Source organism: Microtus ochrogaster, linkage group LG10 (genome assembly GCF_000317375.1).
Source record: "Microtus ochrogaster isolate Prairie Vole_2 linkage group LG10, MicOch1.0, whole genome shotgun sequence".
Taxonomy (NCBI): domain Eukaryota; kingdom Metazoa; phylum Chordata; class Mammalia; order Rodentia; family Cricetidae; genus Microtus; species Microtus ochrogaster.
The window spans coordinates 2984816-2999510 of record NC_022035.1 but is presented as its reverse complement, the minus strand read 5'-3'; the positions used below and the strand labels follow the sequence as shown (position 1 = coordinate 2999510).

General features: G+C 41.0%; 1 pseudogene; it reads right to left on the bottom strand.

Moving 5' to 3' along the window:
• Nucleotides 1-4985: 4985 nt before the first annotated feature.
• LOC101979985 lies at nucleotides 4986-6252 on the bottom strand (annotated as a pseudogene).
• Nucleotides 6253-14695: the final 8443 nt, after the last annotated feature.

Here is a 14695-nt window from a genome sequence, read left to right as displayed (position 1 = left end):
TGTTTCTGGAAGTTTGCAATCCAAGACTGATAGGCATATAAACAATTATTGTGTATTTTTATTGCAAAAACCATTGGCCCAGATGACATGCAAAGAATTTTCATTCATATTTTCTTATGAGAGATGAATTGCCATGTTTATGACATGTAGAGATGTTCAAAATGACTTTATGTGTTATTTGTTCATTTTTTATACTTTATGATGATTCCACCTTTATTTCCAGCAAGCCTTTCATTGTCTTTATATACACATAGTCATTGCGTGGATGGGGGATTGAAAGTGATATTTTCACAACACACCATACAGCTCAGTTGGCAGTGTCTGTGAACCTTCCTCCAGCTTCTTTCCTACTGCCATGCTCCTCCCTCCCACGCCCCGATCATTTTGCTTTTGAATGAACCGCTTTATTTTGTTTAATCTTCACAGCTGAGAAAAAAAAATGTTTATATTTGTCTTCCTGTCTGGCTTATTTCACATTTGATGCCTTCTAGTTCTATCCCTTGCCTGCAGTGGATATGACTTTACTTTTCTTTTGGGCTACATAATATCTACTGGATGTACAAGGTTCAATAAGAATACATATGGGATGTATCATATGTCTTTATCCATTTATCTATTGATGGACATGCATGCTGACTCCACATCCTAAGTGCTGCAGTGAGCATGCATATGCAGGCATCCTTGTGTATGTGCACGCCGTATCCCTCAGTCCATATGCAGGAGTGGGAAAGGCGGATTGGACGAAGGTTCTAGTGTCAGCTCTCCAGTGAATTCCACAGTCTCCCACGGTGCTGTATTGATTGACATCCCTACCAGCCGTGCCCAGGGGCTCTTTTCGCCCCACACCCCTGCCTGCATCTGCATATATGTATGCATATATAGGAGTCATTCTCACTTGGAAAAGATGAAATTCCACTGTAGCTTTCATTTGCATTCGCCTGATGTTAGCTATGCATGCCAAGTACTCCTCATCTCTGTATTAGTCATGACACGTTTGAGAACTGTCCACTTAGATCATTTTATAGCTCGGTTGCTTGGTTTCTTTCTTCTGGCTCAACTCTCTATTATTACACCGAGTAGAACAATGGGATTACAATGCCCATCTTGCTTCTGACATTGTTTGGGTTTCCTCAATTCAACAGAATGTTGGCTATAGGTTTATAGAATGTAACCATTATTATATTGAGGTCTTTCTATACTCAGGATATTATCCACCTAGAATCTAGCAATTCTTTTTGTTGTTGTTGTTGTTGTTTTTTTGGTTTTTTTGAGGGTTTTTTTGTTGTTGTTTTTTCGAGACAGGGTTTCTGTGTGGTTTTGGAGCCTGTCCTGGAACTAGCTCTTGTAGACCAGGCTGGTCTCGAACTCACAGAGGTCCACCTGCCTCTGCCTCCCAAGTGCTGGGATTAAAGGCGTGCGCCACCACCGCCCGGCTGAATCTAGCAATTCTAATGAAGATTTTTCTCCCATTCAAAAAAGATTTTTTTCTCTTCACTTTGTTGACTTTTTTCTAAGTTAATATATTTTCTAAGTATATAAGCTTTTAAGTTTTTTCCTTTTATTAAAAATAGATTGTATTTTCTCACACAATATATCCTGATTTCCCCTTTCTCTACTCCTCCCTGTTTCTCCCCACATCCCCTCCTACCCAAATTCACTCCGTTTCAGTCTCTCATTAGAAAGAGAACAGTCAGGTTTCTGAGGGAAAAATAATAAACAAGATAAAATATAATACAACAAAAACAAAGCCCACAGAGCAAAGAAAAATAATTCAAGACACAAAAATCAGAGACCCACTCGTTTGGACACTCGGGAACCCCATAAAAACACTAAACCGGAAACTCGAATGTATCTTCTGAGGACCTGGTGCAGACCCGTGCACACCCTGTGTAGCTACCTCAGTCTCTGTGTGGTCTATGAGCTCTGCTCAAGTTGACTTAGAAGGTCTTATTTTATTTTTTTTTAATAATTTATTTTAATTTTCTTTTTTGTGTATTGCTGTGAAGGTGTCAGATCCCTGGGAATTGGAGTTACAGATAGTTGTGAGCTGTCATGTGGGTGCTGGGAACTGAGCCCAGGTCCTCTGAATGAGCAGCAAGGGCTCTGAAGCACTGAGTCCGGTTCTGACTTTCTTGGTGTAGTCCATGCCCTCTGGCTCTTAGAGTCTTTCAGCATCCTCTTCCCCGGGGTTCCCTGAGCCCTGGGGGGGGGAGTGACTCGATGGAGACTTTCCATTTAGGGATGAGAGTTCCTAAGTTGTCACTCTCTGCACGTGGAAGTCTTGCTGTGGATCTTTATATTTGTTCTCTTATTGCAGGGGGAAGCTTGCCTGATGGTGACTGAGCAAAGCACTGATCTGTAAGTATAGCAGACTATCTCAGAGGCTTCCAGTCCATTTGTGGAGAGTGACTATAGTCTTGGCAACAGCCTGGGTTGTTTGGGAAGCCTGAGGGGACTACTTTAGCTAAAAATTCAATTAGATGCAATCCAACCCCAGGCCTGGAAGCTTCACTTGAGGACAAAGGGTGGCCAGTAGGGACTCTGTCTCTCATTTTGCAATTTCATTTATATCCCCCTCATATATCTGTCTATTTTAGGAAGCTTCTACTGCATTAGATTTCCGTACTATTCTTCAATTGTCACTTAACTTTAGCTGTCTCTCACCATATCCCTTCCCTTGTCCCCAACTCCCCGAATCCTTACTATTTGATCATCCCTTTCTGGCCCCAATCCATCCATAACTGTTCTATTTCCCTTTTCTAATGAGATCTACTACCTCCCATAGTCCCATACTCTATACCTAGCCTCTATGGTTCTACAGATTGTAGCTTTGTTATCATTGACTTAAGAGTCAATATTCATATATAAACAATTACCTACAATTTGTCTTTCTGGGTTTGGCATACCTCACTCAAGATGATTTTTTTTTTTCAAGACAGGGTTTCTCTGTGGTTTTTGGAGCCTGTCCTGGAACTAGCTCTTGTAGACCAGGCTGGTCTCGAACTCACAGAGATCCGCCTGCCTCTGCCTCCCGAGTGCTGGGATTAAAGGCGTGCGCCACCATCGCCTGGCTTCAAGATGATTTTTTAAGTTCCATCAGTTTACCAACAAACTTCACTTTTCTCAATGGCTGAGTAATACTCTGTTATGCAAACAACATTTTTTCATGTGTTCTATTGTAGAGGGACATCGAGTTTGTGGCTATTGTGACTAGAACAACAGTGAACGTGGCTGTGTAAGAATCTCTGTGGTAGGCTGAAACCTCCTTTGGGTGTCTGCCCAAGAGTGGTTATAGCTGGATCCTGGGGTAGATCAATTCCCATCTTCCTGAGGAACAGCCCCGCGGATTTCCATGGTTGCTGTACAAGCTTGTGCTTCCATCAGCAGTGACTAGGTTGTCTCCTTACTGCACATGCTCACCAGCCTGAGCTGTCAACTGTTTTATTGATCTTAGCCATTCTGACTGATTTAAAAGAATATCTATCTCAAAGTAGTTTTGCTTTGCATTTCCCTAATGACTAATGATGTTGACAATTCCTTTAAGTATTTCTTGGCCATTTAATTTCTTCTTTTGAGAATTCTCTGTTTAGATCTGCATCCCATTGTTAATTGAATTATTTGTTTTCTTGATTTCTAGTTTTCAGAGTTCCTTAAGTATGATGGATATTAGCCCTCTATCCGATGTGTAGTTGGTAAAATCTTTTCCAGCCTTACATGTATGATGACATCATCTGCCATGAGGAGCTCTCGGTTTTATGCGGTCCCTTTTATTGTTGGTCTTACTTGTTGAGCTAAAGGTATTCTGTTCAGAAAGTCTGTTTCTGTTCTAATAAGTTAAAGGCTATCTCCCACTATTTCTTCTATCAGGTTCGGTGTGCCTGGTTCTGTGTTGGGTCTTGGATCCATCTGGACTTGAGTTTTGTGGAGGGTGATACGCATCTATTTGAATTCTTTTACATGCAGCATCCAGTTTGACCAGAATCATTTGTTGAAGTACTATCTTTTTTCCTGTGTGTATTTCTGGCTTCCTTATAAAAAATCAGATGTTCATACATGTCATTTTTTTGCATCTTTAGGGGCCCACCCCCCAGCTCCCAAATAAATACATAGAGACTTCTTCTTACTTATGAATGCCCGGTCTTACCTTGGCTTCTTTCTTGCCAGCTTTTCTAACTTAAATTATATAGAGTCTCTTTAACTGCATTTTGCCTCTGGGCTTTTTAACCTTAATTTATTCTATAGGTCTTCCCTTCTTACTCTGTGGCTGGCTGTGCAGTAAGATGGCTGGCCACTGATGTCTTCCTCTCCTCCTTTTCTTGTTCCTCCCTCTTCTCTCTTTTTCTCCTATTTATTCTCTCTGCTGGCAGCCCTACCTATCCCTCTCTCCTGACTAGCTATTGGTCATTCAGCTCTTTATTAGACCAATCAGGTGTCTTAGACAGGCACAGTTATAGGCACAGCTTCATAGAGTTAAACAAATGCAACATGAAAGAATGTGACACATATATACATCACAAAAAATAACCCACAGTATAAATGAATGTAACACACCTTAAACTAATATTCCACAGCAGATTTGTATCTATGTCTTCAATTCAATGTCATCGATCAATGTGTCATTACGTGCCAATAGCATTCTGTTTTTATTACTATAGCTCTGTAGTACAGGTTGAAATTGGGGATAGTGATGCTACCAGCAGTTTTAGCTGTTCTGGGTTTTCGTGCTTCCATATGAAGCTGAGAGTTGTCCTTTCGAGCTCTGTGAAGAATTGTTTTGGGTTTTTGATGTGCGCTGCATTGAGTTTGCAGATTGTTCATAGTAGGATGGCCGTCTTTGTTCTATTAATCCTTCTAGCTCATAGCATGAAAGTTCTTCCCATCTTCTACTTTTTTGTAAGCTGAGGACTTATTGGCATAAACACAACCATATAAAAACTTAAGTTATGCAAAATACAGTCACGATGTACTCTTCCATCCCCCCAAGCTCAGCCCCTGAGCCCCCTTCTGCGGAGGGCCAGCCTGGCACCACCCCAGTGCATTCGGCAGTCGGTGGAAGAAGAAAGCTCACATAGCTGTCCAGGTCAATAGTGAAGTCCAAGTCGCAATTGTTTTTGGCCTTGGGCTTCATGCCAAAGGTGCCAAAAATCTCCTTGCCCGTCTTTCCTGTTAGGTAGTCCTCCATGTAAAACCCAGTCTGCTTCCAGCCCATCCTCTTGTGGCATCGGTGAACTCGATGTTGAAGTAGGCCACCAATGCATGCACGTAGTCATTCTGCTTCACTTATAGGCAGAAGGGGAGGTGAAAGTCAGGTCCTCTACCTTGATTGTATGAATGCCCACCTCCTTTATGAAGTAGGCATTCGTGACCAGCTGCTTCAGGTCCACCACGTCCACCAAGGGCTCCTTGATGGCCACGTCTTTGACGCAGGACATATCGAAGTCATATATTCTCCCAGCAGGGGATCTTGTAGTCTTTGCACTGTCGGTCCTCACATAAAGAGTGGCCCGGTATGGGAAGATGAGGCCATCGGGTGCCAACCACTTGGCATAGGCATGCAGCACGGTGTTGAGCATGGACTCGTAGGGAGCCTAGGCTGTTTGGATGCTCACCTTACTAGACCTGGAAGGAGGTGGGAGGTCCTTAGACTCCCCACAGGGCAGGGAACCCTGACTGCTCTTCGGACTGATGAGGGAGGGGGAGTTGGTTGGGGGAGGGGGAGGGAAATGGGAGGCGGTGGCGGGGAGGAGACAGAAATCGCAAATAAATAAATAATAAATAAATAAATAAATAAATAAATAAATAAATAAATAGAGACAGTAGCCCATCCACTCGCTGATGCTGATGTCCACTTTCTCCACAGGCAGCTCCACCTTCTCACCTTGCCTTTGAGGATGACGTGGGCTAACTTGTTGGCTTTGACAATCTTCACAGCATAATCAGAGATACTTGAACATTCGATCTCAATAACCTTGTAGGCTCCTGTCTTGGCCGCAAACGTGTAGGGGATTCCGGTCAGTGCCTGAGCCCATGTCCGGCACCGCCGTGTCTGTGAAGAGGTGCCGATTGTCAAAGATGGAGTTGTGGTATATAAGGATGCTCATCCTTCAGTATCTCCTCATGGATGCCAAAGTGGGCATAGGAGTCAAAGGAGTCGTCTTTGGTTGTTATGTTCTCAGCATTGGGCTTCGCACTGCTTTCTGCTTGACCACAGGAAACCTCCATGATGCAGTGCACCGCCCCGGCTGCCGCCATCTTCACCCAAGTCTCTCTTTCTATCTTCTAATATCTTTTCAGTTTTCTTTCTTTCTTGAAGTTTTATCATACAAGTCGTTCACTTGCTTAGAGTTACCCCCCAAGATATTTTATGTCGTTTGAGGTTATTGTGAAAGGTGATGTTTCCTTGATTTCTTTCTCAGTCCATTTGTCATTTATATAAAGAAGGGATACAGATTTTTGTGAGCTAACTTTGTATCCAGCTACTTAAAAGGTTTATCAACTGTAGGAGTTTCCTGGTGGATCTTTCGGGATCACTTATATATACTAACATATCAACTGAAAATAAGATACTTTGACTTCTTCCTTTACAATTTGTATCCCCTTGGTCCTCTTCAGTTCTGTTATTTCTCTAGCTAAGACTTCAAGTACAGTATTGAGTAGTATGGAAACAGTGGGCAACCTTTTCTTGTTTCTGATTTTAATGGAATTGCTTTGAGTTTCTCTAAATTTAAAGAGATGTTGGATGTATACTGCCTTTATTATGTTGAGGTATGTCTCTTATATTCCTAATCTCTCCAGAACTTTTTATCATGAAGGGATATTGGATTTTGACAAGAACCCTTTCTGCACCTAATAAAGTTATTGTGTGGTTTTTGTTTTTTAGTTTGTTTTTATGGTAGATTATATTTATCAATTTACATATGTTAAACCATCTCTGTATCTCTGGAATGAAGCTTACTTGATCACAGTGAATAATCTTTTTGATGTGTGCTTGGACTCATTTTACAAGGATTTTATTGCGTAATTTTGCATCTAGGATTATAAGGGAAATTGCTCTGCAATTCTCGTTCTTTGTTGGGACTTCATGTGGTTTGGGTATCAGGGTAACTGTGGCCCTATAAAACTAATTGGGCAGTGTTCCCTCTATTTCTGTTTTGGGGAATAATTTGTGATGTATTGACATTAACTCTTCTTTGAACATCTGGTAAAATTCTTTACTAAAACCATCTGGCCCTAGATTTTTTTGGAGGGGAGACGTTTAATGACTGTTATGTCACTGGTTGTTTTAGGCCTGTTTAAATTGCTTATCTAACATTGATCTAGCTTTGGCAAGTAATATCTATGGAGAAAATTATATACATTTATTTTAGATTTTCCAATTTGATAGAACAGGTTTTTAAAATATGTCCTTATGATTCTCTGGATTTCCTTGGTGTCTGTTGTTATGTTCCCTTTTTCATTTCTGAATTTGTCGATTTGAATAATCTCTCTTTTAGTGAATTTCAGGAAGGGTTTGTTAATCTAATTGATTTTCTCAGAGAACCAACTCTATGTTTTATTGATTTCTTTGTATTTGTTGTGGTTTCTATTGTATTGATTTCAACAGTGAGTTTTTTTTTCTTGCCTTCTGCCCTTCGAGGTGTGATTTCTTCTTTTTGTTCCAGATAGTCTAGGTATGCTGTTAAATTACTAGATTAAGATCTCCTCAATATTTTTTTTTCATGTAGGCACTTGGTACTATAAACTTGCCTCTAAGAACTCCCTTCACTGTGTCCCATGAGATTGTATATGTTGTATTTCCATTTTCATTCAATTCTATAGTCTTCGATTTCTTTCTTTACCAGTATATTTTTCATTCAATATTGAGTTGTTCCATTTCTGTGTGATTGTAGGATTTCTGTTGCTTCTGTTGCTGTTTATATCCAGCTTTAATCCTTGATAGCCTGATAGGATTCAGGGAGTTATTTCAATTTTCTTGTATCTGTTGAGACTTGCTTTGTGTCTGAGTATGTGGTCAATTTTGGAGAAAGTTCCATGAAGTGCTGCAAAGAAGTTATCTTATTTTGTATTTGGGTGAACTGTTCTGTAAATACCAGTTAAGTTTATTTGATTTATAGCTTCAGTTACCTCCAACATTTCTCTCTTTAGCTTTTGTCTGTATAACCTGTCTGTTGGCAAGAGGGGTATATTGAAGTCTCCTACCTCAGCGTGTGAGGGTCAATAACTGATTTAAGCTGTAATCATATTATTTTTCACAAACTTGGTTGCCCTTGTATTTGGTGTACAGATGTTAAGCATTTCTATGTCTTCTTCGTGGATTTTTTACTTCATGAATATGTAGTGTCCTTCCCTATCTCTTCCAAATGGTTTTGGTTGGAAGTCTGTTTTGTCAGATCTTAAAATGACACAAGTTTGGTTCTTTGGGCTATTTCCTGGGAATAACTTTTCCCATCCTTTTAGCCTGAGGTGGTATCTATCCTTGATGTTAAGGTTTGTTTCCTGAAGGCAACAGGATGGATTCTGGTTTTGCATCCACTCTGTTATCTATGCGTTTTTGTTTGGAACTTGAGACTACTGGTGTTCAAAGATATAAATGAGCCGTGTTTTTTTTTATTCCAAATTACTTTGTTACTAATGTGGTAGTGGTATGTATGTGTCTCCCTCTTTTGATTATTTACTGTCTTTTGGAAGGTATAGTTAACCTTTAAGTTCTAGTTTGCCTTCTAGCCCCTTCTGTAGGGCTGGGCTTGGAGAAAGATATTGCTTAGTTTGGTTTTGTCATGGAATATCTTATTTCCTCCGTCTATGGTAATTGAAAGTTTTCCTGGGTACAGTAGTTTGAACTGTGGTCTCTTAGCATCTACAGCACATGTGTCCAGGCCATCCTGGCTATTTGATCTTCTCCTCTGGCAGCATATTATTATGTATTCTAAGTTCTGTATGTTTCATGTTTGGATTATTATGTGCCAATCTATTTGGTGCTCTGTATGTTTCTTGGATCTTGATAGGCATCTCCTTCTTTAGGTTAGGAAAATTTTCTTCTATGATTTTATTGAAAATATTTTTGTAAGTTTTGACCAAGGTTTCTTCTCTCTCCTCCATTCCTATTGTTCTCATATTTGGTCTTTTAATTGAGCATTGAGTTTTCTGGATATTATGTGCCAGAATTTATTTTTATTTATTTATTTATTTTTTTTAGATTTAACAATTTCGCTGACCAACGTATCCAATTTTTCTACCATGCCGTCAATGTTTGAGATTCTTTCTTCCATCTCTTATACTCTTTTGGTAAGGTTTGCTTCTGACGTTCCTGGTCGAGTTCCTAAACTTTTATTTTACAGTTTTTCCCCCATTTTGAGTTTTTAAAACTTGACTCTATTTCTTGAAATTCATTTATCATATTCTTTTATCCTTTTCCTTCCATTGCTTGTGTTTCCACAGATTTTTAAAAAGGATTTATTTCCTCTTTAAGGACCTCTCCTGTGTTCAGAAAGAATATTTAAGGCCTTGCATATGGACCTGTGTGTATGTGAGAGACAGACAGACAGAAACAGAGAGACAGAGAGAGAGAGAGCCCCATGTAGGAATCCGTTTTCTATGCCAATACTATAAAGTATTTCACCATAGTTTCCTCTAACAGCTTCAGCGTCTCAGGTCTTCACATCTTCCACCACTTTTGAGTTTATTTTTATGTAATTCTTTTGGAGAGAGGATAAGAATTAGCACCAAACGTCAACCTTCTGCATACACAGAATCCCCAGCATCACTTGTTGAAGAAGTTAACACTTGCAAATAAGGTTCTGACATTTTTAGTGAAGATCAGTTGGTTAAAAATATGTCCTTCTATTTCTGGATCCTCTGGTTTGCTCTGTTGGTCTTCATGTCTGGTTTTATGTCAATGCCATGCTGTGTTAGTTAGCACAGCTCAGTAGTATGTTTTGAAATCAAGCTCTGTGATAGTTCCAGGCTTGTGTTTTTGTTCAGTTGCTTTCGTGATTTGGGGTTCTTTGTACTTCAATAAGAACTTTAAGAATTTTAGGGTTTTTAGTGCCTCAAAGAACATCACTGGTGTTTGATGGAGCCTGTCATTGACCGCCGATTGCCTTTGGCAGCATGGGCACTTATTAATTCTTTCAATCCATTAACATGCATGTCTTTTTATTTATTTATTGTGCTCTGTAATTTTCTTTGTCAATATTTTTCATTTCCCTATATAATATCTTATTATGTATTAGGTATGGGTTGTGACTATTATGCATGGGGTTGCCATGATTTCTTTCTTAGTGAATAAATTATTGGTATACAGAACCTGTTGAATTTTGTATATTGATTTTATGTCCTGTTAGTTTACTTAATTAGTTTAATAGCTTTTTGGCAGACTATATGTTTTTCTGTATATAGTCATAGCATATGTGATTAATGATAATTTTCCTTTCGTGTTTGTGTGCCTTTTATTTCTTTTTCTTTTATTTATTTATTTATTTCTGCCTCCTCCCCGCCACCACCACCCATTTCCCTCCTCCTCCCCCGATCAAGTCCCCCTCCCTCGTCAGCCCAAAGAGCAAACAGGATTCCCTGCCCTGTGGGAAGTCCAAGGACCACCCACCTCCATCCAGGTCTAGTAAGGTGAACATCCAAACTGCCTAGGCTCCTACAAAGCCAGTACGTGCAGTTGGATCAAAAACCCATTGCCATTGTTCTTGAGTTCTCAGTAGTCCTCATTGTCCACTATGTTCAGCAAGTCTGGTTTTATCCCATGCTTTTTCAGACCCAGGCCAGCTAGCCTTGGTGAGTTCTCGATAGAACATCCCCATTGTCTCAGTGTGTGGGTGCACCCCTCTCAGTCCTGAGTTCCTTGCTCATGCTCTCTCTCCTTCTGCTCTTGATTTGGACCTTGAGATTTCAGTCCGGTGCTCCAATGTGGGACTCTGTCTCTGTCTCCTTTCATTGCCTGATGAAGGTTAATATTCAGGAGAATGCCTATATGTTTTTCTTTGGGTTCACCTTCTTATTTAGCTTCTCTAGGATCATGAATTATAGGCTCAATGACCTTTATTTATAGCTAGGAATCAAATATAAGTGAGTACATCTCCTGTTCCTCTTTTTGGGTCTGGCTTACCACACTCAGGATAGTGTTTTCTATTTCCGTCCATTTGTATGCAAACTTCAAGAAGTTCTTGTTTTTTACTGCTGAGTAGTACTCTAATATGTATATATTCCATACTTTCTTCATCCATTCTTCTATTGAAGGGCATCTAGGCTGTTTCCAGGTTCTGGCTATTACAAACAATGCTGCTATGAACTTTTATTTCTTTTTTAACTTCTCTGTCTTAAGTTTCTATTACTATACTGAACAAGAGTAAGCACATACATGTTAGCTTTGATACCTTCTCAGGTTTTTCCCTGACTCAGTGTGCTCTCTGAGAGCTTCTCTTTGATAGTCTTTATTATATTGGTGTATGATCTTTTTATACCTAGTCCTGTTGTGGCCTTTATCATAAATAGATGTTGAAGAATTTTTTTAAAAATCTGTTTCTTTATCATGTGATTTTGTCTTTAACTCCCTGTATGTTTACTGACTTTTGCATTTTGAACTCTCCATCTCTTCAGTGAATGGATATCACGCTCATAGTGTATGAGAATTTCTAATGTATTATTAAATTCAATTTGCAAGTATTTTGAGGGTTTTTTATAATTATGTTCATCATGAATATTAATCCAATGTTTTATTGTTTGTCTTTGTCAGGTTTTGGTAGCAGAACAATGCTGGCCTAGTAGAATGGAAGAATCGCCTCTCTTTCAATTGTATGGAACTGTTTGAGAATCCAACATGTCTTTTTTGTTGTTGTTTTTGTTTCGTGACACAGGGTTTCTCTGTGTAGCCCTGACTGTCCTGGAATTGCTTTGTAGACGAGGTTGCCCTAGAACTCACAGTGATCCATCTGCCTCTACCTTCCTAGTGTTGGGATTAAATGTATGTTCCACCATACCTGGCCAACATATCTTTTAACTCCCAAATGTAGGACTTTCTAGGAAAGACAGGCCCTCTTCCTCTTGCCGCTAACTAAATGATAGAGCCCCAGCATGCTACCGAGTGCTTGTTATAAACTGCTAATGCCATACCTACGAATAAAGTGAAAGACCCTACAGACCCCCTCCTCAAAACCCGCAGCTAGCATGCTCCCTGGGGAACGTCCTGTTTGCTTTAAAATAAAAAAAAATTCTCCTGATCAGCAGCCAGCCTGCTCTCGTAAGAACATCCCATGTGCTTGAGAGAGCAGGATGTCTATGAGCTAGGAAGACTGCAAGGCAGGATGTCAATAAGATAGGAACAGGATGACTATTGCCAAACATCCATGCTGAGAGAGGAAACCATTCATGCCCCCCCCAGTCCGATCGACCGATAACCATGCTTTTGTTTTGCTTCTGTAAACTTGCTTTTTGCTCTTCCCTATAAAAAGCCCGCCCTTCAGTTAGCAGGCGTGCAAAGTCCTCTGAAAGACTTTGCTGCCCACAGGTACCTGTGTTTACTCAATAAACCTCTTGCTAATTGCATCCTGTGGCCTGGTCTCTGAGTGTCCTGGTTCTGGGGTCTTCATCGGAGAAAAAGGTCCTCTCTGAGGGTCTTTCATTTGGTACATTGTTTGGGAATTGAAGACCCCCCCAGGAACTACCAACCCACCACCGGGAGGTAAGCTGGCCAGTGCTGATTCTTTAGTCTTTGTGTTTGTCTGTGTCTGTTTCTGCTAAACTCTGTACGCTCAGATCTGAGTGCTCTGAATCTGGCGAGGAAGAAAGGGGTTGACGGGCCCAGACTTTCCCTCGCAGCCCTGGAAGATGTTCTAGGGGTGACTGGAGCCTTCGGGGCTCAACCCATATCGGAAGGATACGTGGATGTGGTTGGAGAAGGGAGGTCCGGACTCCCATAGTCTCCGTCTGAAATTTTGCTTTCGGCTTTAGGCCGAGCTGCGCAGCATGTCTGTGTTGTCTGTGTCTAATTGTTGTATTTTTGGGTTTAATATGTTCTTTGTTTTGTATATCTGTTTGTACTTGAGTCTAAATCTGGTACCATGGGACAGTAAGTAACCATCTCTTTGACCCTAACTCTGTGAAAATCCAAAAGGAACACCGACAGTCTGCCCCTCCTTCACTTCTCTAGGCTGTGCTGCTGAACTGCCCTGCTTGCTGTTTGAGGTGGGAGGGAGCAGGTCTGTGATCTCCTGCCACATAGCCTGGAGCCAGGCCTAGGATGGGCAACCAGCTCCAGCTCAGAGCAAACTTCTCAGAAGGACGCCGGGCGGGGCATGGCAGTGACCCAGGCGGGAGTCAGAGAACGGGGCAGCTGTGGCCCCCACATCTGCATGTGAGTCCCCTCCCTGGCCCAGCAGCAGCCGCCTTAGCTGTTACCAAGGGCGCTGATGCAGAGACGCTTGAACTGAGTTGAGGCTTCCAGGTGGCCAACCAAACCTGACCTGATGAGTTCCCTGGAGGGAATGCCTCCTGGGGCCTCTGGAATCTCATTCAGAGAAAAGCTGCTAGATTGCTGTGAGTACTGAGGTGGGGAGGGGGGAAGCTTGTGTTCTACAGCTAGGAGCTCACTGTGGAAGGAGCTGAGGCTGAAGCCAGGTCCTGGGAGGATCCCCATTGGGGTTCCCTGTGGGGGTCTTCTTTCCAAAGAGAAGGCTTGTTTTCCTTGGAAAATAAGGTGCTAGGGACTGAATGGCAGCCTCCCCTCTACAAATGCCACGTAAAGCCTTGTGCCAAAGATCTGTGGCCCTTGCCTACGGGAAGTAGCTAGTGCTAGCGCCAGGGTCACAGAACTAAGGCCTCCTGCACCTTTTTGTTTTGGCAGTAGGGCAAGAGATTGCAAGTAAATATCCCTGTGGCTGTTGGTAAGTGGCGAATGTGGATTCAGAAATGGCAGGTAGTGGAGTAAGCTGACATTGGAAGGGCCTACCAGCCCTGATAGTGTCTCTCTTCTGGGGATGCTCTGTTCCAGTCATCATGTGCTGCATCCAGGGTAAAAGCCTCTGGTTTAAAAATTGGAAAAATTAAATTGAGTCACTTTAAAATAATGTGCTTATAAAAAAAAAAACTACAGATTGTTGGTTTCTATATTTCTTACTATGCAGTGTGTCCAAAGGAAAGTAAATTCCCAGCTCTGTTTAGATGGGTGCAGGACTACAATGTCTTTAAGAACTATTGCTGTAAAAGCCCTGGCCCAGGGCCGGGGCCATATGAACAGCCCAGCTGAGCTTCTAAGCCAGCCCATGTTTAGATCTGAATTTAACACTTGTCTGCTCACAATGCTTGTGATAAGGTGGGTGCCCCGAGTTGCCCCACATGACAAAGATCTGCTAAAGCCTCTCACCCCACCACAGTGGCAAAAGGGGGTGTTACTAAATGATGAGGTTGAGTTAAAATGGCCCTTTTGACTCTTTATAATGTTTATGGCTATTTTAAAAAAAAAACATTGTGAAGATTCTCATTTATTATTAATATAAAAGAGGTGCATTTTGGGTTGTTTTCAGATTCTGTCTATGATAATATAAAGAATGTCGCTAAGTTTTAAGATAATATGTTATCTAATTCTGAAAATCCACCATGCTAATGTTCAAAGTAGCAGTAAGCGTAAATTGTCAAATGATATTTTTAATCTTGGTCAGTTTTACAGAAATAAGATAAAATCTCAGAATTG